Here is a 25,183-nt window from a genome sequence, read left to right on the forward strand (position 1 = left end):
GAAACCAACATGCAAAACTTAACCTATACACAAGCCTTATATCTTTCACAAAAATTAACTCAAAATGCACCATACACTTAGATGTAAAATACAAAATAGTAAACTTCTTGAAGAAAATATAGGAAAAATATAGGTGACTTATGGTTTGACATTATATTTTTGATACACACTAAAAGCATGATTCATGAAAAATAATTTAATGTTAGATATCATTAAAATTAAAAATTATGTTTTTTGAAAGGCACTGCTAAAATAATAAAAAAATGGACACAAAAAAATTTGAAAGAGAATATTTGGAAAATAGAAAATATATATTCAATAAAGGATTTATATTCAAAACATAGAAAGAGCTCTTGGAGCTCAACTATAAGAAAATAAAAGACACCAGGCATGGTTACTAATATCTACAATCCCAGTGCTTTGAGAGGCCAAAGTGGGAGGATTACTTGACGCCAGGAATTTGAGATTACCCTGGGCAATATAGACAAAAGAAGAGGAAGAAGAGGAAGAGGAAGAAGGGAAGAAGGAGGAGGAGTAAGAGGAACTGGAGGAGGAGGAGGAGGAGACATATCTATACATAGGTATACACCATGGCAAGTGTATGCTTATGTAACAAACCTGCACATTCTGCACATGTATCCCAGAACTTAAAGTATAATAACTTAAAATATATATATATAGTTTATAGAGGAGGAGGAGGAGGGGGGAAGGAGAAGGAGAAGAGAAGAAGAAGAAGGAGTAAAGTAAGAATAACAGGTAAGGGGAAAAAGTCTATGATAATCCATATAGTAATGAATTAGAATTGGAGACATCAGTATGAACTCATATTTAATTTAATATAGATAAAAATAGTTACATCTGGAGATTTTTATAGATATGCATATGTACACTGGGTAATATAAACACATTTTCTTGATCTTCCATTAGATAGAGCCTAAAAAAAATGGCTGGGCATCTTGACTTACACCTGTAATCCCACCACTATAGAAGGCCAAGGCAGGAGGATTGCTTGAGCCCAGGCATTTGAGACCAGCCTGGGTAACATAGAGAGACCCTGTAGCAACAAAAAATAAAAGTAAATTAGCCAGGCATGGTGGCACACACTTGTGGTCCCAGCTACTCAGGAGGCTGAGGTGGGAGGATCACTTGAGCCTGAGAGGTTGAGGCTGGAGTGAGCTGTGATCCCACCACTGCACTTCAGCCTGGATTGCAGAGCAAGATCTGGTCTCAAAAAAGAAAAGAAAGAAAAACAATTGATAGGCATTTGTCAAAGAACACAGGAACAAATTGAAAGACCTCCCAATGGCCAAAGCTGTAACAATTTGAGCAACAAAAGAGGTAGTATTGTATTAGAACCTAAAATATAAAATAAATATCTGTTGGTCCATATTGATACATTGCCTTCAAGGAGGTAGAACATAATTCCCCACCGCTTAAAGAGTAGGCTATGCATAATGGCTTCATTCCAAAGAGTACTGTATGTAAAGAGGAAAAAAAAATAACTTTACAGTGAAAAATTGAGACAAGCACTACCTCAGCCAGTGATCAAGGTCAATATCATCAGTGATAAGTCATTTTGATAGTATATTCTCTTAATATGATGCGGGAAAGATGACACTTTACCCTTTGATGTTTCCACCTAAGCTCACAACTTCAGTTTAATCAAGAGAAACACACTAGACAAATCCCATAGAGATTTGTAGAGAGATGTTATACCGAATACCTGTCTAGTACTCCTCAAAACAGCCAAGGTTATCAGCAACCAAGAAAGTCTGTGCAAATGTCACAGCCAAGAGGAGCCTAAAGAGACAGGACAACTACATGTAATGTAGTACCCTGGGTGGGATTCTGGAACAACAACAACAACAAAACATTAGGTAAAACTAAAAAATGTTGAATAAATTGTGGACTTTACTTACTAAAAAGGCATCAATTGTAATAAAACTATCATACTAATATAAAATATGAAAAACAGGAGAAACCCAGTGTGGCGTCTATAAGAGCTCTCTGTATTATCCTTTCAACTGCCCTAAAAATAAAGTTTATTTAAAAAATAATGTGGAACTTGGAACCAACCCAAATGCACATCAATGATAGACTGGATAAAGAAAATGTGACATATATACACCATGGAATACTATGCAGCCATAAAAAAGGATGAGTTCATGTCCTTTACAGGGACATGGACTAAACTGGGAACCATCATTCTCAGCAAATTAACACAGGAACAGAAAATCAAACACTGCATGTTCTCACTCATAAGTGGGAGTTGAACAATGAGAACACATGGACACAGGGAGGGGAACATCACACACTGAGGCCTCTTGGGCGGTGGGCAGGATAGCATTAGGAGAAATATCTAATGTAGATGACAGGTTGATGGGTGCAGCAAATCACCATGGCATGTGTATACCTGTGTAACAAACCTGCACGTTCTGTACCTGTATCCCAGAACTTAAAGTATAATAAATTAAAATAATGTGGAAGAATGAGAAGTGTTATAGAATAAATATGCTTAACCATAAGTTAATAATTATTGAAGCTGCATATAAATACATGGGTTCACTATAATATTCTGTTTACGCATATGCATATTTAACATTTTTATAATAAGATTTTAAAAAGTAAATCAGCAATTTAAAAACTCACCAGAAGAAAAGTTATTTGTAATATTTATTCTATTTTAATTGAAAATAGATCCTACTTTCTTCCCATATTTACGAGAACCTCACTTAATCACTGGAAATTCCTTGGACCTGGAATAGAACTTTAACTGCAGTGACTAAATAATTTATTGTCCAGAATGGGACACTTTGGAGACTGAAAGGAATGCTATTATGTAATTACACTGGGACAATGATAATCAGCTAGGAGTAATCTGGGTAAAATCAGGTTATCCTATTTTTCATTTTTTTTTTTTTTTGACCTAACATGTCCTCTATCTGTGTAATGCTTCCTTCCCCCATCTCCATCTCGGAAAAGACAATGTTTACATAGATGACAACAGTGAATTTGGGGTTTCTAGAGCCCTGAACTAAGATTAAAGCTAGACTGTTGCCAACTGCTTTCTTTTATCACCAAGAAAGACTTGAAAGTTTAACATAGAAATTAAAGATGACAGCCTCAGTATGTGGTGGTAAAAAAAGAAGAGAGAACTAGTTAAGACACTCTTCTTCCACCCTCAAACCCCAACACAAAGCAATTCTAGCAACAAATAAGCAGCCAGGAGTCAGTGGAGGTTACAGTTCTGAGTCTGTACCAAGTGGGTGAAGGGAGAATGTGGGTAAAGGGTAACCCAGTGTGGTGGTGTAATGGCAAAAAGGACTTCACAGCCCTTTGGGATAGCAATTCCACGAAATGAAATCTAAGTTGGCTTGGTATGTGTTATCATTTTGACAGAAGTTTAACATTGGAAATTGTTTCAATCCAAACCGCTATTGATGTGAAAGCTACTTTTCTGTACATGTCTGTAAGCTTCTTCAGAACAGTACTGTGTCTTACGGATCATTTTTTTAACCACCTTTCACAATACCCTCAACATTGTAAAGCTCATTGATGTTCATGGAGATTAATAGTTACACGTAAATTTCAAAACCTAGAAAAACCCACTATGGAAGATTTTGTCACTGATTTGCAAAAAATGTACTGCACTAAAATTACATTCATAAGGTCTTAGTTGGCTGAGACCACCCGTATATGCCTTGTATGTACGGTGGGATCCTCAGTCTTACCCTATCTAAAATATTTTATTGTGTTTCTCACTAATCCAGCAGTGTTCTTTTATTGATGAAGCTGTCAGACGAGAGAAAAATCCAAGGGTGAAAAGATAAAGGAAAAGAGAAAATAAGAATAGAAAATGGCTGACAGATGAGAAGAAATGGTTTGAAATACCTGTTGGAAATTTCTATCTGATGACACAAACACTCCATTGCCATGGCTTCATAAATTCACATCATTGATACTTGCCTTTCTGAGATATTCAATATCATTAAACACCCTCTCCTTCTGGTAGCAGGCTGTTCCACATTACCATTCTTCCTGCTTGTTCTTCACTTTTTTATTTTTGGTCTTTAAAAGAAAAGACCATGTTCTTTGTCCTTCATAAAAATATGTTCCAGCCATATTGAATTACTTCCTGTGCTTTGTGACCACTGTGCTACCTCACGCCTTCATGCCTCTCCCTTTGCTTCTCCTGACGCCTGAAACACCTGCCAACCCCTCTTTGCCAAGTAAGTGTTCCTCAGTGACTCGGCTGAGATCAGGAATTTGGATGTATTTCCTAATCTTGGCAGGCTAAGACAAGGAAGGTGTTTTGTTCTGTACTCATCTAATATGCTCTTTAGGTCACTTATTTCACTGTATTGAAAGGATTAATTTTCTTAACTATCTCATTAGATTGTGAGCAGTTTGAGGTCAGGAATTGTGTCTTATTAATGTGAAATGTGTCTAGCACATAGAAGGCATAATAATAAACACGTCATTAGTGCTAAGTCAATAAAGATGTATGCATATTGTCTAACCATAAAAAATCAGAATTCGTTACTCTCTGCTATAGAAATCTGTTCACCTTATGTGAGTATCATTTTATTTTCACTGTTATATTTAGACTTTTGCTGAAACATGCTCCCAGCCCCAAGAAGTCATTCCTCTACCACTTCAGAAGTTGTGGCAGCTGTTGTATATTTTCAGCCTTGAAAATAGTAAGCTCTATATTTGGACTTGTTGGAAGGAATTAAAGTCTGTGCCTTTGGACAAAATAAGCATTTCATTCATTACCCATCATTCCAGAGATACCCCCTGGGCGCTTTCACTTCTAGCAGCCTGGTCAGGCTGACATCTGTTGCTTTGTCTCCTAAGACTTATCTTGAAACTGTGTTAAATTGGATTGAAATATTTCAATTACTTTTCTATATGTAAATTCCTTCCACTATGATGAATTAATTGTAACATGAAATCTATGAAATTGTACTATTTTGATCTGAGTTCCTTATTAATAATTATGTGTCCTAAGTATCTTTAATATTATGTGTCCTAATTAAGGCTTTTTTCGAGAGGGTTTTGTAACATTGTTGGAATTGTAGGTGAGATAGTCAGGGAGTCTAAACTCAGGGAATTCATTCTTATCATTTAGTTATTTGCTCTTTCTGAGACCTTCAGGAGAATAAAAGACTCATCCTCTCTATCAGCGTGCTATTCCAAACAGGGATATAAAAGCTTTTATGGGTTGCATTGTGTCCCCTCAAAAATCATCATTGAAGTCCTAACCCTCAGTACTTTAGAATGTGACCTTATTTAATGATAAGGTCTTGACAGAGGTTAACAAGTTAAAATGAGGTCACTGGGTGGGCCCTGATCCAATTTGACTGGTGTCCTTGTAAAAAGGAGAAACTTGGAGAAAGATAGGCACACAAGGAGACTGCCATGTGGAGATGAAGTCAGTAATTAATGTGATGCATCTATAAACCAAGGAATGCCAAAGACTGGAAGAAAATCAGCCTCTGGTAAAGCCAACTTCTGGGGGACAAGGCATAGAACAGGTTTTTCCTCACAGCCCCGGGAAGGAGTTAACCTTTCTCTCACCGTAATCTTGGACTTCTAGCCTCCAGAGCTGTGAAATAATAAATTTCTGTTGCTTAAGCCACTCAGTTTGTAGCACTTTGTTATGCAGCCTTAGAAAGCTCTTCCAGCCCCATGCTTAATTACTGTCCCCACAGACCTTTGTGTGATAAGCCATGGCCAGGTGTGCTCATGAAGACACTGGGTAGACATGCATGAGTTCCTAGTTGCTACACAGTAGATGCAGACAAAGGAGTGTTGAAAATTGGAATGTAAAGAGGGTGGGAGAAACAGAGAGAGAGAGAAAGGGCATAAGTGCTGTCACAGTAGGGATTTCCACCAAGTGCCAGTGCAGGAAGAATGTCATAGCTCAAAACTCATCCATAAGGCCTAGGTGATGTTAGTGATTTTGTTTATGAGTAACAGGTCTGTTTATTCATTCAATATTTATTTTTTGAGTGCCTAAAATGTGTCAAGCACTGTTACAGACACTGGGTACTTAGCAATTAAAAAAAACATAGAAAAATTCCTGTCTTCAAGGAGTTTACATTCTGGGGAAGAAATAGACAATAACTGAATACGTAAGCACAATGTATAGCATATCACATAGAGAAAGCTAAAGCAGGAAAGAGAGCAGGGAGGATAGTGTGTGCATCTGGAGTTGGTTCATTTTGGTCACTGGTTTTAGAAGACTACAGATACAAGATGCTATTTTAGGAAAGATCTGATATAGGCAAGGAGGGAAGATATGCAGAGTCCAAGGGAAAGTATACCAGGCAGAAACAACATCAAGGAAAGGGGCTCTGAAGTAAGAGTAGGATTGACATGTCTAAAGAACAGAACAGAAAGAAAGCCAGTGCAGCTGGAACAGAGTGAGCACGGGGAGGGGTCCTAAGGGATGAGGCCACATGGGAAAGTCCTGTGGGGCATGCTAGTGCTTTTGATTTTTAGCCAATATGAACTGGAAAGCCACTGCATTTTGTAAGCGCATTAGAGACCATCTGACTGGCAGGATTGCTCAGATTGCTGTGCTGAGAAGAGACTGAAGGCAGAAGAGGTAAAGGCAGAAGACTGGTTAGGAGGGAGAACATGGTAGTTTTGACAAGGAAGGTGATGGTGAGATTGGTAGACAGAGTCGATTCTGAATTTAAATTTAAAGTGGAACCAACATGATTTTCTGACAGAGTAGAGAGGAGACAAAGATAGGTCCAAAGTCTTTTTGATTCTTGGCCTGAGGAAACTGGAAAGCTTGTATCATCATTTTCTGGCATAAGAAAGACAGTAAGAATGGTATGTATTTGAAAGAAGATCAGGAGTTGAATCTGGATGTAGAATTATCTTTCCTGTTTGAATCCATTCCGTTCCTAGATTTCTGTGACCAAAGTTTAAAGAGTGAGAGTTGGGATAAATAGAAAAACCTGTAGTAAGATCCCACTGTCTTAGATATTTAAGTAGATATGCTGAGTAGTTAGCTGAATAGTGGGACATATGATTCTGGACTCCAGGGGGAGAGGTCTGAACTAGTGATAGAAATGTGCAAACTATACTAATCTAGGTAGTATTTGTAACTGCGAGAGCAAATGAGATCAATAAGTGAGTGAGTATAGACTTGAAAGAAAAAATATCCAAGCACCAAGTCTTGAGGCTCTCCAAAAATAAAAGGATGAGAAGATGAGGTAGAAGCTGAGAAGAAACTGAAAATGAGTGGCCAATAAGGTAGAAAACTAGGAGAGTGTGATTTCTGAAGCCAAGTAAGTAAGCAAGAAATGCTCAACTGTGCCAAATAATGCTTACATGGCTGACAAAAGGAAATCTGATTTGACAACACAGAGAATATGGGTCAGCGGTGAAGGAGAAAGCTGTGAAGTATATTGAAAGTTGGATTAAATCAAGAATGTAGTTGTTTACTGGGACAAAGCAAGAGAAAGAGAAAGGAATTGACAGTGTGTAGAAAAGTATGATTATAGCTGATCATGAAAAACCAACCTGAGAAGGAGGGAAGCAAGGGTATGAAAGGGCAGAGAGAGAGTGAAAAGGTAGGAGGATCAGTGGATTGTAGATCCCTATGTCGATAAGGTATTTCTGAAATTCCATCATGTCAGCTAGCAAACTAGAAAAATCATAACAAGTCTAAAGAATGACCATGGAATAAGTGGCTCAGGGAATGGAAGAAAAGATCACTAGAGAGAGGAATTCAAGGAATTGAGAGACTATGGTAATAGAAAAAAGATAGCTGCAAGGACATTAAAATCACCAAGAATTGAAACAGCGTTATCGTGGAGAGAGTGACAGTGAATCTTTAAGAAACAAGGGGAAGTGCTTGAAAGGTTGATCACTGAGGGCAACAAGGAGGGTAGTGGGGCTCATGAAGATGAAATGAGATGCAAAGCTGGGAGTCAGGGTGTGCATGCAGAAGAGTCTGAATGGTTTGCAAGCAGGAATGGGAGGCAAAGAGGACTGTTAACTTACCTCCAGGCCCAGCAGTAAAGGGCTTTAGGAAGAGAACAACACACATGTTGTTGAACCCTGAATATGTCTCTGAATGATACAGAAGCGACCTTCTATGGGTTTGGGTTTACTCAGAAGTATAATTTTCATATATATTGTGCTCGATTTTGTGAGAGGAAGCCAATATGTTCTGTGAGGCTCATTTTCTTCCAGTCTTCTAATCTAGTCCCACTTCTCTACAACTAAGGCCCAGGATAGTATGATTTTAACTTCTTCTTTAATATGTAGTGTTCTCAGCTCTGCTGTGACAGAGACACACCCAAGTACCCTGACAATTCCCTCTGACTCTTGTACCTGATACATACACTTAAGTCATGGCTCAGACATAACACAGAAAATCAAACAGCAGATACATTGGTATTCCAAAGTAGGGCATTTTCTAATTTATTACCTAAATCAAGTCCCAATTGGAGTGCAAATGGTAAAGAGACAGCATTTCTTTTATAGAGAGGGCTGCTCAGAGAAGACACAATGAAAACTACTAAAGTCACTGCATATTTTGTTCTTTTTCTTTTGGGAACACTGGTAAAATTTGAAGGCAATTCAAGAGAAAAAGGTATCAATTACTGTGTAAATCCCCTTGAGCACCTCAGGTTTTGCAGCATTTCATATTATTTTTATTTGGGAGTAGCAGATTTATACAATTTCTGACTACTGCTTAATGATGACAAGACTATACTGTGCCAAAACATCATCTATCAATTCACAAGCTGCCTAGTTAACTAGTGTGCCTCCTGCTGACATTTTAACTCCAGATTAATGTCAAACCCTTGCAATTTACAGATGTCTGCATATTCAAGCCAGAAAAGGCATAGTTTTCAAAATCTAGAAAAGACATCCCCTCCACATTTGCTTGAAAAATATAGATTAAGATTTTTCCCTACAATGAGAATGTAAGAGTTTGGGAACTCCTGAATTTCTCCCATTATGGAAAAGCTTACATTTTCCTTTGGAGCACTTGTTTTCAGGCCCATCTCCTAGGTGACCTCTCTTCCTAGGCCTCCTTATGCTGCCCCTCACTGACAGCTAGGTTTTCCTTTTCTTAAATTGACTTAGACTTATGATTATGTATGGTCACCTGATTGAGCTATCTGGCTCTGCAGCTGGGCTCCCATATTCATTCCTAAATTTCTTTCACTAGCAAACAGTCTTGAGATCTGAGATATGTGGGGTGAATTTTGGTGGCCTTGTAGCTTTCAAGTAACAGTATTTCCAACTGCCATACTGAACCAGCCCAGTGTCCAGGATACTCCATTTTCAAATTCCCTGATGTGGTCAAATTGTGTAATTTCTGTAAATGTTTGTTTTTACGTCTGTAATATGGAGAGAACAATACTTACTTCATGGAGTTGCTGGAATGCTAACATTAGTCCACACTAGAAGGGAATCTTTATGTTCTATTGATGGTTTAGATGCATGACATGCAATCACTTTTATGAACAAATTTTCCAGCATCACCTGCTGCTTTGTATGACTTTTGCATTGGACTGCCAACTGAAATAATGTTGCAATTGTGTCTTCACTGAATTTGACATCATGGTATTTAAAGACTAACTGAATTGCATTTGATATGACTACAACTTTTAGAGCAACACCCCTCAACCTCAACCTTTAATGTTTATACAGATATCCTAGGCATCTTGTTAAATGAAGGTTTTGATTCAGTAAAGTCCAAGGTGGGGCCCAAGATTCTACATTTCTTACAAGCTTTGAGATGATGGCAATGCTATGGATTACATTTTGATTATCAAGGCTTTAGATAACTGGTCCTCAACATTGTCTAAATATTAAAGTCATCTGGGGAGTTTTCAAAACTCTCAATATTCAGGCTAAATGCCAAAGCAATTAATTTGAAGCCCTACCCTCCCTGCCTTCCTAACTTACTTTTTTTTTTTTTTATTAATTCAGGAAATATATACCATGTGTCTACTATCACTAAATGCTATATAAATAATAGTGACTAATAAAAAAGATTGCTTTCACAAAAATAGAAAAGGAGTTTCAAGAAGAAAATTGAGTGTATATTGAGAAATATGCTAATATCCTAAAAGTTACCTTAGGTTGGTAAGAATCCTGATACAGAATGTTTACTTTATACCAAGCACATTGCAGGGGCTAGTTTATTTCATTTTGAGAGATAATATTTCACCATTTTGAGATGAGGTTCAAAAAAAGTTTGAGATTAAACATCTGGAAGGAGACAGATGTGGAGGTGAAAATTATGCCTCTCTTAGTTTATAGACCCTTTTGTTTCTACCACATCTATTCTCAGGTGTTCCCATGCTTCCTATGTAAGGACTGTACATCTGTAGTATGGGCTCAGGTCATTGGATGCAATTAAATACAATTTAGGAAGGCTTGTAATTTGTATTTCAAATACACACTTTCAAGAGCTATAAGCTATCACTTACTGAATTTCAAAGGGTTCTGATTTATTTATAATCGATTATATTAGTGAGGGTAGGTTAACTGCTATTAAAATTATGTCAAAAATATCACTAGTTTAGTGCACCATAATTTACACAACCGTCTTAAGGTGATGTTCTTTGTCTTATTAGCTATCCTTGTAGTAGTAACTAAGGTATGCAAGCTCCTATGGCTCTGCCTTCCCCTAGGTCATTTGAGTTCTCTCTGACGCAGATGGCTAAAGTGCATGCAGGATCTCGTTTAGGAAGTTTTGTGAGAGATAACTGTGTGTCATGCATTGCTTCCAGCCACATCCCAATGGCTAAAATGCATGTGCATGGCTCTCTCTAACTGCAAGGGAGCCTGGAAAATGTAGTCTACCTGGGTACCAAAAAGAAAAAGTGAAAAAGATTTTTTTTCAACTAAAATAAAATATGAAATGCAGATATAATTGTTTAGTTCACATGTGTGGAACAACACTTGCCATGACTTTTTCTTTCTTTTACTATTTCTTGTCCTTTTAAAAATTACTCATTAATGTCTTCCAAATGAGATATTACCACTTCAAGTCATTGACAAGGGAAGGGCAAATGCACAGGGAGCAGGAGAAATGCACCTCTGAACACACCTACTTTAATTGCTTTGTTTCTGAGACTCTAAGTTTAGTGAAACCACACCATCCCCTCACTCTTAAGTAGAATTCTGTGCATGCCATTCTTTACCAGGGTAAGATATACCTTTATATTTCTTCATTCCATTCTCGTCATTTTATGCTAGAAACACAGGAAAACTGACCTCAAATGTCAAGGTAGCAGAAACAAGATATCATATTAACTTTGGTTCAGGTGCTCTTAAAGAATAATATATTCTATGATGAGCATTTAAATTTTTTATATAAGTATCTATTTTGGACCCCTTTTTAATTGACTCTTCTTTGAGGGAATAAAATTTTAATATATAAGCTGTCAGTTATTTTGCAGATTTTCAAATTCTTTAAATTTTTCCTACATTAGGAAAAAAGTCTTCAAAGCTTACTATGCCTTTAACACATCTTACCAATAACTGCTGACTATTTAGGAGGGAAAAGGTACTGGATTGGGCTGTCCACAGATAGCAATAGCAGGAATAATGAGAGAAGAACAGTAGGCAAGATCAGAAATGGGTTTAAGTGAACTGGAAGCAAGTGAACCCAGTATAGACCTCCTGTTTAATATTTTAAACTAGAGCCATAAAGCCTTAAATCTGGAGGCTATGCTCTACATGGACCAATTATAAAGCCCATGCCTTTTTGTGATCATTACATCTTGTTACAGGTTTGCTAAGGTTTTCCAAGCCAGTTCCTCAAAATCAGATAGCCTTTAAGATTTGGTAAAACCTCATGATGGTCATTCTGGAAAGTGGCACCACTTGGAATATAGGCCATCTGGAATGGTTTTTCCCAACCCTCTGAATAAGGCAGTCAATGTATGTGACAATTTGGTCAACACCCTGTCAGCAATAAATAGCTGCATCCATATGGTTTCTTATGCCCAGTTTACATTGTGCTTAAGCCAGGCTTTGAATCCCTTCCAATTCCAACCACATGAGAGAAAACACATTAACAAACACATGAAAGAGATCTGTTTTCACTTTGTCCACTTTCATTAAGATTGGAAAACCCGTAATCTTCCTTTTCGATAGCTCATTTGGTAAATGAGTGATGACTTGGAGCTTGTTGTTTAGATACGTGTATAATTTTCCTTTTACTTGCTTGAATCTCTACATGCACTCCATCTATTATTATTTTTAAGATAAATTTAGAACAGCAAATACAACCACACTCATGCATATCACATAATGATGTTTTGGTCAACAACAAACCATGTGTATGGTGGTTGCCCCATAATATTATTTACAAACTGAAAAATTTCAAATCCCTAGTGATATCATAACTATTATAATGTCATAGCATAATGCATTACTAACATATTTGTGGTGATGCTGGTGTAAAAAAACTACTATACCACCTGTTGTATGGAAGTATAGCATATACAATTATGTACAGCTTGAAATACTTGATAATGATAATACATAGTGATTTATTAATTACATTTGATCATTATTTAATTTATTTAATGTATATTTTTATTTACTTACATTTTTAAAGATGAGTTCTTTCTGTGTCACCCTGGCTGGAGTGCAGTGGTATGGTCATGGCTCACTGCAGCCTTGAATTCCTAGATTCAAATGATCCTCCTGCCTGAGCCTCCTGAGTAGGTGAGACTATAGGCACCACCACCATGCATAACTTATGTATGTATGTATTTATTTATCTATTTATTTATTTGTTTGTTTGTTTGTTTTGATAGAGCCAGGCTCTCCCTATCTTGTCCAGACTGGTCTTAAATTTTTGGCCTCAAGCTATCCTCCTACGTCAGCCTCCCAAACTGTGGGGATTGCAGGCAGGAGTCATTGTACCTAGCTTGTAATTTTTTTTTTTTTTAGAATGTATTTCTTCTACTTAGAAAAAAAGAAAGTTAATTGTAAATCAGGCGTGGACCGATCCTTCAGGTGGTATTTCCGAAGAAGACATTGTTACTATAGAAGATGAAAGCTTCATGCCTATTATCGTCCCTGAAGACCTTCCAGTGGAACAAGATGTAGAGTTGGGAGACAGTGATATTGGTGTTCCTGGCCATATGTAGGCCTAGGCTAATATGCATTCTTGTGTCTTTGTTATTTTTTTTAAGTTTAAAAAGTAAAAAAAAAAAAAAAAGAAAAAAAAGCCTGAAAAAAGGATATAAGAAATTTATATAGAGCTGTGCAATGTGTTTGTGCCTTAAGCTAAGTGTTATTGCAAACGAGACAAAAGGTTTAAAAAAATTAAAATGTTTATAAAGTCAAAAAGTTATAGTAATATAAAGTTAATTCATTATTGAAGAAAGAAATTTTTTAAAAAAGAGTTAGTGTTAGCTAAGTGTACAGTGTTTATGTCTACAGTATATGGTAATGTTCCAGGCCTTCACATTCACTCACCACTCACTCACTAAGGCCTAGAGCAACTTTCAGTTTTGTAAGCTCCATTCACGGTAGGTAAGTGCCCTATACAGGTATACTATTTTCAAAATCTCATATTATGATTTTACTCTATCTTTTCTATGTTTAGATATGATTAGATATACAAATACTAACACTGGGTTACAATTACCTACAGTGTTGAGTACAGTAATATGCTGTACAAGTAGTAGCTTAGAAGCAAGGGGCTACATGGTATAGCCTAGGTGTGTAATAGGCTATACCATTTAGGTTTGTGTAAGTACATTCTATGATGTTTGCACAATGATAAAGTATTCTAATGATATGTTTCTTAAAATATCCTTATAGTTAGGTGATACATGACTATAATAGCTATTTATTTTGAGAACTGCCATGGACATCTAGGCAGCTGGTGCTGTATGGTGGACTAGAGCCTGTAACTATGGCCTTAGCAGACCTGGGTTCTGAGTCCAGTTCTGCCATGTAGGAGCTTAGGACTGGTTTAACCTCTCTGTGAAGTGAAGGAATATAAGAATAAGACCTCCTTTGGAGTATGTGGAAACGATTAAGTGTGATGGTGCATGTTGTTTTAGTACATTTTTCTACTGCTATAGCAGAATAACACAGATTGGGAAATTTAAAAAGAAAAGAGGTTTATTTGCCTTATGGTTCTGGAGGCTGGGACATTCAAGAACATGTGCTGGCATCTTGAGAGAGTCAAACCATTCACTAATGGTGAAAGGGTAGAAGGCAAAAGAGAGCTTGCTTTTATAACAAAGCCATTCACACAGTAAATAACCCACTTCCTCGATAATGTGATTAATTCATTCATGAGAGTAGAGCCTTCATGACCTAATCACTTTTTTAAGCTTCACCTCTTAATATTGTTACAGGATAATTGCATTTCAACATGAGTTTTAGAGGGGACATTCAAACCACAGCACATGGGAAGCACTCGGTCCAATGAATGGCTGCTGGCAGGTGTTCATCACAGCTATTATTAACACCACCATATGCCAGCACTGAGCAAAATAACTTACCTTCATTCTCTACTGTCACACACAATAGAAAGTGTTTTTAAATAGAGTTTTTAAACACTATATTGTACAGGAAGAAACTGAAACTCAGAGTTGAGCTACATAGGTATGATGTAGAAGAGCTACTTACTCAAGAAAAGTCATGCCATTTTCAAACTACTTTATCCTAATGTAGGACGTGTTGAATGACGACTCTAAAGATATGAAACATGGTTGTCCAAAATAACTACTGACCTAATATATAAGTTGAAAGTAACAAGGCAAAAATGAATGGACACCTTTTTATTGTTTTTAGTAGCTAGCTATCTTGTTTGGAATGTCTGTCCTATCTCAAGTATGCAGAGGGAGGAGAAGACGCTGTTATCAAAAATGAAAAGATTTAGTGCTGTTCTCACCTTCTAATGACTTTCCTGTGATTGGTGGACATCAAATAATGAAGAAAATATCAACACAAGTTGTGAAAATTCATTCATTTATTTAGTTACACATTAACTTACTAATTCATTAAGGATTTATTGAGCACCTACCTGTCAAAAACCATATTGGAAAAAAATAAATATGTTGATAAAAACCCTATAATTCTTATCTTGGAGGAGCCCACAGTCTAATTTAATTAAAAAAAAAGAGCTATATATGAATTTCCTTCTTACTTGTACTTTTAAATTTATGTTTCCTTATGAGACTGGTGCTGGGAACATTTAATGTGATAAGGCAGTGCGTATCAAATTTGTAGGCAGGGGCTTGGGAGTTCATCAGACCCTGGTTTGAGTCCTGGATCAATCCCATACTAATAGTGTGACCAAAATATAGTTTTCTTATCTGTACAAGCAGAATTTTAATTCTTATATTAGAGATTTTTTTAAAAAAATGTTTCAAGGCCGGACGCGGTGGCTCAAGCCTGTAATCCCAGCACTTTGGGAGGCCGAGACGGGCGGATCACGAGGTCAGGAGATCGAGACCATCCTGGCTAACATGGTGAAACCCCGTCTCTACTAAAAATACAAAAAACTAGCCGGGCGACATGGCGGGCGCCTGTAGTCCCAGCTACTCGGGAGGCTGAGGCAGGAGAATGGCGTGAACTCGGGAGGCGGAGCTTGCAATGAGCTGAGATCCGGCCACTGCACTCCAGCCTGGGCGGCAGAGCGAGACTCTGTCTCAAAAAAAAAAAAAAAAAAAAAAATGTTTCTTTTTGGTTTTGGGGTGCATATGTAGGATGTGCAGGTTTGTTACATAGGTCAATGTGTGCTATGGTGGCTGCTGCACCTATCTACCCATCACCTAGGTATTAAGCCCAGCATGCATTAACTATTTTTCTAATGCTCTCCCTCTCTCCACCCTACCCCGCAACAGGCCCCAGTGTGTGTTGTTCCCCTCCCTGTGTCCATGTGTTCTCATTGTTTAGCTCCCACTTATAAGTGAGAACATCTGGTGTTTGGTTTTCTGTTTCTGCATTAGTTTGCTGAGGATAATGGCTTCCAGCTCCATCCACATCCTTACAAAGGACATGATCTTGATCCTTTTTATGGCTGCATAGTATTTCATCATGTATATATACCACATTTTCTTGATCCAGTCTATCACTGATGGGCCTGGGTCCCTCCTATACCTGGAATTATCACCAGTGGACCCTGCAGAATAGCAAAGATGGCAGCCTGGTCCTTTCTCTGAGATCTCTGTTCCAGAGAGGCACCAACCTGATGCCAGCCAGAGTACTCCTGTATGAGGTGTCTGGAGACTCCAGGTAGGAGGTCTCACCCAGTCAGGAAGAATAGGATCAGGGACCTGCTTAAATAAGCAGTCTGCCTGCCCTTTTGCAGAGCAGATGTGCTGTAGAGGGGATAATCCCCGTTGTCTGGGCTGCCCTGACTCTCCAGAGCTGGCAGGCATAAAAGACTAAGACCGCTGATTCATGATACCGTGGCCACCTTTCCTCCTAGGAGCTCCTCTCAGAGAAATCAGAGTTCTGTCCATAAACCCCTAGCTGGTGATGCTGAGAATCCTGCAGGCAGGCCCTTCCCAGTGAGAAGAAATGGGTCAGGGTCCCACTTCAAGAAGTCTTACCATGAACTCTTATAGCCGCTGTGCTGCGCTGTGGGGAATTCCTCCACCAAACCACCCAGTCTTGCCGACAATGGCAGCAGGGGAATATGACTGACTGGAGCCGCAGTGATGGCAGCCGCCCCTCTCTGTCCCCTAATTCAGTCTTCTTAGGCAGTCTCCAGCCTGCTGCATTGGCGGACAGGAATTCCAAGTCAGTGGGTTTTAGCTTGTGGGGTTCTGTGGGAGTGGGGCCTGCTGAGCAAGGCTGCTTGGCTCCCTGGCTTCAGCCCCATCCTATGGGAGTGGATGGATCTCCTGCCTCACCAGAGTTCCTGGAGCCAGAGTATGCAAAACCGCCTGTGTTTCAGTGCCTGCTTGAGAGGTCACCCACCCAAGCAGGCACCATGAGTCTGCAGAGCTGTGTGCTTGGGACCCAAGCCCTGGTGACATGAGCTCACAGGGGGACCTCCTTATCCATGGGTTGCAGAGATTCATGGGAAAAGCATGGTTTTCAGGACGGGGTAGCACAATCCGTGACCACCTTGGGGAGGGAGCTCCTTTTGACCCGTGCGGCTTCCAGGTGGGCCTTTGCTCCACCCTGCTTTTCCTCACTCTCCGTGGGTACAGGCCAATCACCCAGTCAGTCCCAGTGAGAAAACCTGGGTACCTCAATTAAAGATCAGAATTCACTGGCTGTTTTCATTCTTCTCAGAGACTGGAACTGTTTCTATCTGGCCATCTTGACTGTTCCTTTGTGAATTTCCTTCTTTTTAAGGCAATGGCAATTTGAGAATCTTTCTCTTCTTGCAGAAACATGTGTTCTATATTATAAAAACATTACCCTTCAAAGTGAATATCTTCCTTAAAATTTGGTAAGAATGCATGATTTCATTAACTGTCTCTGTCAGTATGATTCAGATAATTATCTTGTATTTCCTTTCTCTAAAGATATCTAACTTAATTAAATTGAATGTAGAATTATCTTTTCATACATTGAGTCATTAGGTGGAAGTTTTAAGGAACAACTGACCTATGGGTGTTATTTATTCTTGATTATTTCTATTAAGAATATGGGCCTTGTGGTTCAGCAGTTTGGAATTGAAACCTGCTTCTGCCTTTATTAGCTGTGTAATTTTGAGAAAATTACTTGAAATATAAAAATAATTAATATTGCCTGTTTTCTAGTGTTATGAAGATTAAGTTGTAAGCACTGAATAATGTTAGATATTATTAGTTATTATTGTTATGTTAGCCAAATCACTTAGTACAAAAATGTAAAAATGTCCAGGGGACCTCAAGAAAACAAGCAACCTCAAGTGGTCCATCTACTCTTTGGAAAAGCACTAACTGTAGAATTCTATTAAAGAATAACTATGTAATGTTGATTACATAAAACCAAATGTAACCTCAAATGTACTTTTATTATATGATTGCAATCAAAAATAATCAAGTATTAAATAATTTTTCTGATAACTCTTTATAAAATGTATTCCAACTTAGCTCAATAATAATTTATTGGTCATGTAATCTACATAAGAAATTATATTATAGGTTGAAGCATAGATAAACACAAATAAGCCCTGATCTGCCCCCTCAAACTGCTTAGAGTTCAGGAAGAAGAGGAAAAATGGATTTCTGCAAGTTACTTCAGTAAAGAAAATAATAATAATATGTCACAAAACAGAGAATGGAAAGAAGCTAAGGAGATTTAGAGACAGGAGCGAGAGAGAGCTACATCTTGGAATTAGATCCCCAGTGTTTGGTTATTAGGTTCCTGAGTCAGTTTGCACTGGTTGGAAGGGTTCTGAATGTGTAATGAGTATTGCTCTCTTGATTCTAGCCTTGGTTTCACCAAAAAAGAGCTTTGCAGTCCAAAGCAAATTTGCTTACCCTCTAGGAATTCACTTCCTCACTTACAGAACAGGTTACTTCCCAGGATAGGTATAATGACAAAATAAAAAAAATTAATATGAAAATACTTTAAAATATGTCACAGAATTAAACAAAAGAGGGATGCAGTTTTATCACTTTTAAGAGACAAAAGATCTTTTCTTTAATTTGGAAATTTTAATTTTATTTATTACTACATGTTTTATTATTAAAAAGGAATATTTTATTATAGGTCTTTGAAGACAGGCATGTAAATTATTATAAAATATCCTAACTTTGCCTTATAGTGCTTTCAGGTTAATCTGTGAGAGAACTAGAGCAGTAGTCCTCAACCACTTTAGCACCAGGAATTGGTTTTGCAGAAGACAATTTTTCCACAGACAGTGTGGGGTGGAGAGGATGGTTTCAGAAACTGTTCCACATCAGATCACCAGGCATTAGTTATATTCTCATAAGGAGCACACATCTAGGTCCTTTGCGTGTGCAGTTCACAGTAGGGTTCACGTTTTTATGAGAATCTAATGCTGCTGCTGATCTGACAGGAAACAGAGCTCAGCTTTGCTCTCCAGCTGCTCATCTCCTAGTGTGCAGCCTGGTTTCTAACAGGCCATGCACCGACACCATGGCCTGGGGATTGGGGACCCCTTGAGCTAAGGATCAGTAAATAGTAGGAAAACATTTTGGATTTCTTAAAAATGGTGCCTATTTAAATTAATTCATTATTTTTCTCACCTTAACTCTCCTGATATTTATTAGACAATGAATGTCTGCTAGGTGCTGTGATATGCATAATTTATAAGAAAGGCAGGATTTCTCTCCTAGATGAGCTTAATGTCAAGCTTGGAAGGTAAACACAGAATGGGCCAGGTGTAGTTGCTCAAACCTGTAATCCCAGCACTTTGGGAGGCTGAGGTAGGTGGATCACCAGGTCAGGAGTTCTAGACTAGCCTGACCAACATAGTGAAAACCCATCTCTACTAAAAATACAAAATTTAGAATTCAGCTGGGCGTGGTGGTGCACACCTATAATCCCAGCTACTTGGGAGCCTGAGGCAGGAGAATTGCTTAAACCTAGGAAGCGGAGGTTACAATGAGCCATGATTGCACCACTGCACTCCAGCCTGGGTGACAGAGCAAGACTCCATCACAAAAATAAAAAGTAAAAATAAATAAAGATAGACACAGAATGTTACTTATATGTAAGTATTATGAAAGAAAAGTGCAGAATACAACAGAAGCATGTAGCAAGGAATCTTTTATAACTTAACTTTGGAAGTGACATAACATCATCTCTGCCGTATTCTATTGGTCACACTGATCTGGAATCTCCTGGAACAATATTCATGGGAGCTACCCAAATATATAAACATCAGAAGGTAGGGATCATTGGGGGCCATTGGAAGCTGGTTATCTAAGGATCCTAACCTAGATTTGCAATTGTAACATTGTCTTTGCTACTTAGACACACAAAATTAGCCAGTAAATGTGATGAAATCGTTGCATATAAATTTTAAGGACAAACTAGAGAAATATCACAATCCTCAATGCTTTTAAATTATTTGTAAGAAATTAACCATTTGCTGTGGAAAGCATCCATGAGTGATCTGTGTCTAATACACATTCAAGAATTCTTGAATCTAGGCATGAAAACCAAGCAATATGGCAGCACAGAGCCCTGTTTCCCTTCCCACTCACATGGTTACAGAATCATGAATGAGCTCAGACTAATCAAATTCAAAGAAGAACAGTGTTAGCAAGGGCTAGTGTAACTGGAGAATCTGCAAACTACAAGTACATTAGAGAAGTTCCAGTACTTGCCTATAGGGATGCTCTGTCCCTAGCACCTCTGCTATGTGAGGATGTCTGTCTTGCTGCAACACTGTATAGCCTGTTCTGCTAAGGAAACAGAGACACTGTTGGGCTTTTTCCACTAATGCTTATCTACTTCTTGATATAACTATCACTTATTTTAACAGTATATTTTTCCCCTAATGAGAGAATTGTTTAACACAACATTCAAAATAAATAACAATTTAATTTCTGCAGTAAACTACTGTGACATTTGCTACAATAAACAAGAACAGGATTATGTGCTTGCTTTATCATTTTGAAAAGACTGTTATTAAATATTCAATCCTTAGAAATTATAATTTATATTTATGGAATATTAGAAAGGAGAAGTTATATGTGATTATTAATAGATATATATTTGCATTTCAAGTAAATGAGGAAAGAGGAACCAGACGAAAATGCATTTTTGTTTCTCTTTGTCTACTTTATGTACCTTATTTTACTACAGATCTGGAGACCTAGAATTCACTACCCAAAGAATTTGCTATGACCTCATTCTTACCAGATTAAGCTAAGAATGATAAAAGCATGTGAAAATTCAATAAAGATACTGATCATTTCTTTCATTCTGTAAACATTTGAGGATTTTCTGTTACATTTGGGATCAATAAGCTGATAATATTTGTGGACTATTATTTAAAAATAAGTATTTGTGTGTGTGTGCATGTAATTAATTTTACTTATAAAATGTTTCTATCAGTCCCTTAGCTCAGGGGTCCCAAGCCCCCAGACTGCAGAGTGGTACCCTCCATGGTCTGTTATAAACCAGGCCGCACAGCAGGAAGAGAGTGGTGGGCGCATCAGCATTACCACCTAAGCTCCTCCTTCTGTCAGATCAGATCAGCAGCAGCATGAGATTCTCATAGGAACTTGCACCCTGTATTGCAAACTGGACATGTGAGGGATCCAGATTGTGCACCTGTGAGAATATCTGATGATCTGAGGTGGAACACTTTCCAAAACCATTTCCCACAACCCTCCCCCACACTCTCCCCCAAACAAATCCTTCCTGTCCAAGGAAAAATTGTCTTCCATTAAACTGGTCTCTGGTGCCAAAAAAGTTGGAGGCCACTGCTTAGCTCGTTCTTAAGTGAGACACATTTGAACCCACCATATAATTAGATTAAAGTAAACATTTCTGAACCCAACTTTTTTCCTTAATTTTACTTTAGGCAACAGGTGATGGTAATTGTGCCTATTATTTCCTATATTTCATGTTCATGCATCCTTGTCAAGCAAGTACAATATGTAGCATATCTCCGTAGTGCCCCCTGCTTTCTGTGAGAGACTCAGCTCAAAGTTTATGAATATTTGGAGGATGAGGCAGAGCAGCAATCTTATCAGCTTTAATTTGTCACTCTACAGCTTGCCTCCATATTAAGTCCTCACATCCAGAGATGGTCCATAACTTTGAGATTAGCTAAGCCTATGAGATAATGCATTTTATTTCATTAACCATCTGTGGTGTGCTGCCAGGGATTTATAAATGCTGGTCAATGCTTGTGTTCCCTTAAGGATAATTTTGCAATCAGTCTGCAAAGATGTGAATAGAAACTACCCAGCCCTGCGGAAAGATGACATCCTCACTCAGATAAATAAAGATATAGGGAAAATATGATGACTAAATAAAATATATGGGAGGCAAAGCCAAAGTAGAGAAGACAAACTTCCTAGAAGGAGCCATAGAATGACAAAATAATGAGAACTTTAAAGACAATCTGATTCTATTTCTTCACTTTAATGATGAGAAAAAATGTGTTCCAAAAAGAGCTTTTTTTTTTTTCTTCTTTTTCTTTCTTTTTTTTTCAGGGTCATGGGCTATATGAGTTGAAGACAGCTCTGAGTCTGGTATTTTCACTGGGAAGCCTTTCTCTCTGGAGCATCTCACAGAGAGGTTACTGCAAGCACACCACACCCCAGCAGTCTGGGAGCCTGTATTCTTTTAAAACAGAACTTAACAAAGGACACAGACACACAAACCCACAAAAAGATTATTGTTAGCAAACAGATGACTGAATCACTGGGTCTTTTCCATTTTTGATTTGAGGGGTTTATGATGATTAATGCAGGGTGATGTGAGAAGCTGCTTTCTGCACAAAAAAGTCTGGAGCACTAGGGAAAAAGTGGAAAAGGAAAAAAAGCTGATGTTCAAAACCACAGAATCATATGTGACAGAGGGAGCCAAAACCTCTCCAACCAAGGCTCACAGAGCACACCACATAGAGGCTAGCGTGGCTCAGGCTGCCTGTGCCAGTCTACTAGGCTAGTACTCTCTCCTCTGAAGGGTGGGGAAGGAAGAGGATTGGAAAGCAGCAATGTCAGGTGGCTCTGACACTTTACCTGTAATGCCTTAAACATATCCCAAGGCTTGCATGGACAAAAGATGAGCTTTCTGAGGCTACATGGACTTTAAACATTGAATAATTCCAAATGAAGGTACAATTTGTAGTTAGTACACATGGATCCATTTGAAATGTTTCACTGGAGCTGGTGGTAAAAACTTTTGTTTATGAATAAAAATTTTCCAGTTATCTCTGGATATATTCCTAAGACCCTCTGGCTAAACATGCACTGCATGTATTTGTTTAACATACAATCAGATTGATTCTGTAAAAAAAGGTAATGTGATTATATATGCTTATGCAGTAAAAAAAAAAAAAAAAAAAAAACTTCACATCTGTCTGTATCCATCTGTCAGAAATACATATGGCAATATACTGACAGAGGACATTCTTTCACTATTTATTATGCATAATGTGGACATATAATTGCATAAGAACAGAAACAGAAAAGTTGATGTGAAAATGTACCCCACACTTGGACAACGAATGATTCCCCAGTCCAAGCTTTTAACTTATTTTACATACAATTCTTAAACAGATTAAAATACAAATACAGATCAAGAAGGATTCACCTGATCTTTGCCTGATCCCAAGCTAGCTTATAACAACCTCACTTAAGGTTCAGTTTATCTTCTACTGCCCACCAGAATCCCACAGGCTTCATGTATGGAAAATCTAATTCAGAAGGATCAAACTGGGAGGCTGAGGCAGGAGAATGGCGTGAACCCGGGAGGCGGAGCTTGCAGTGAGCTGAGATCCGGCCACTGCACTCCAGCCTGGGCGACAGAGCGAGACTCCGTCTCAAAAAAAAAAAAAAAAAAAAAAAAAAAAAAAAAAAAGGAATGTATGTTTTAAAAAGCTCTAGATATCTAACTAATTTGTCATATTTTTAACTTTAAGAACTTGTGACTCAAAGCACCATCACTTTCCCCTAACACAAATCCCAGACATAAAGCTTACTCTCTCATGCCTGAAGAATATGAGAACTGTTCTGATGAACCAAAGCTCTGAGGACATGGGAAAGGGTAGTCACTCTAAAGGGCCAATATTAGGCCCAGATGTTTAGGTAAAGGGAATGGAGAGTCAATCCCCCAAGCTAGCATATCAGACCCCTCAAGGGCAGCATTTGTGTCTCATTTGCATCCTCACTTCTGGCACAGAAGTTGATGCTGAAAAGGGCTTGATCAATGAAAGCAGCCTTCTCACTGGAGAAAGTGGACCATCAACAGTTTATAAGGTCTATGCAACACAGAGGAGAAGACCAAAAATTAAAAAGAACTAGCGGAAGTATATTAGGTAGAGATGTCTATTATCTACTTTCATACTGCATGAGGTTTGGACTAACATTAAAATGATCAAGGACACAGAAGTTGGATAGCTATATTTAGCTCTACTTTAACAGATCAGTGAATGGTTCTAGTGTTTATTTCTTGCTTTTCCTCAGAGTGTCATATATCTGTTTCAAGGGCTATGGATCATATATATATATATATATATATATATATAATATAAGATATATATTATATGTGTGTGTATTGATCCCTTTCTCCTAAAATTAATGAGATGAATCTAGCTATTTGCAAAGGATTCATTGATAAGGATGCTGAAAGGAGAGAAACAAGGAGGTTAACAGGCCTATTTTGCCATGTAACCGTTTTGATGAATAGTGAGAAGGTAGATCCCTGCTGTACTAAAGTCTTTTCTCTTTAGATAAATAATATTGATTTACATCTATAAACCACTGCCCTTTTATGCTTTAGTCTAAGATTTTAAGGGGAGAATAAGGGAGGTACAAGAAGGATACCACCTGAGATAACATGAACTAAGTCTTTATAAACCATAACTTGACATTAGCTGGCAACTCATTTCCTCTAAAATGCAGTATTACAAAGGTTTTACTGTGTGTATACCCATGTCTATATGGTAATGAGATGGGGGTTTTATGTGGTTTATGGAAAGCAGCAATCATTATTTTATAGCCACTTCCTGACCTTTTCCCTATTCTCAGCAGTAAATTATCTTTCTTTTAATGTTCTCTATATCCCCACCTCAATTTCTAATGTCTCTTAGGTCAACAATGTTCTAAATGTCCAATAAACTCAACTTCAGGTTTCTCATATTGTTTTTAATCTCTGATCCATCTGAACATACCACTAATTAGGAGTGAGAGCAAGAGAAAAAGATATTTTTGTTGAGAGATTTATATTTAACGTTTTACAATTTCTATTGCATAGACAGGAAAGTTAAATCATACGATAATAAGATGATTGTTTTAGATTACTAAATAGTACATCTAAAGGGAAAACAGAAAAAAAAAGAAAGCCAATCTACGTTTAAATATTTTAAGAAATTAAGGTTTTTTATTTGTTTTACTTAACTTTTAACCAACAAGTTCTTTAGACACGGGAAGAAATTGTGGGGTTCAAAGGCTGTAAGAATATAGCCAACAAGTTCAGAAAGAAGATTTGTTTGTGGGAAAAAAGTACAAGTAAGTTACCAGTTAGAACCATATCATAGCCTTTTTCTATTGGAAAAAGG

The 25,183-nt window shown here is 37.8% G+C and overlaps 2 long non-coding RNA genes across 2 annotated transcripts in view; both read left to right on the top strand.

Annotated features, from left to right (window-relative positions):
• The window catches only part of LOC117064873, a 31,452-nt gene extending 8,359 nt beyond the window's left edge, over positions 1–23,093 (top strand). The window contains exons 2-3 of the long non-coding RNA XR_004429719.1: positions 689–756; positions 22,113–23,093. This is a non-coding gene — a long non-coding RNA (uncharacterized LOC117064873). The remainder of the gene's footprint in view (positions 1–688; positions 757–22,112) is intronic.
• Positions 1–25,183, top strand: part of LOC117064874 — a 64,232-nt gene that overhangs the window by 14,299 nt on the left and 24,750 nt on the right. The window lies entirely within an intron of this gene.

The sequence above is a fragment of the Trachypithecus francoisi genome, unplaced genomic scaffold (assembly GCF_009764315.1).
Source record: "Trachypithecus francoisi isolate TF-2019V2 unplaced genomic scaffold, Tfra_2.0 Lachesis_group2, whole genome shotgun sequence".
NCBI classification, from domain to species: domain Eukaryota; kingdom Metazoa; phylum Chordata; class Mammalia; order Primates; family Cercopithecidae; genus Trachypithecus; species Trachypithecus francoisi.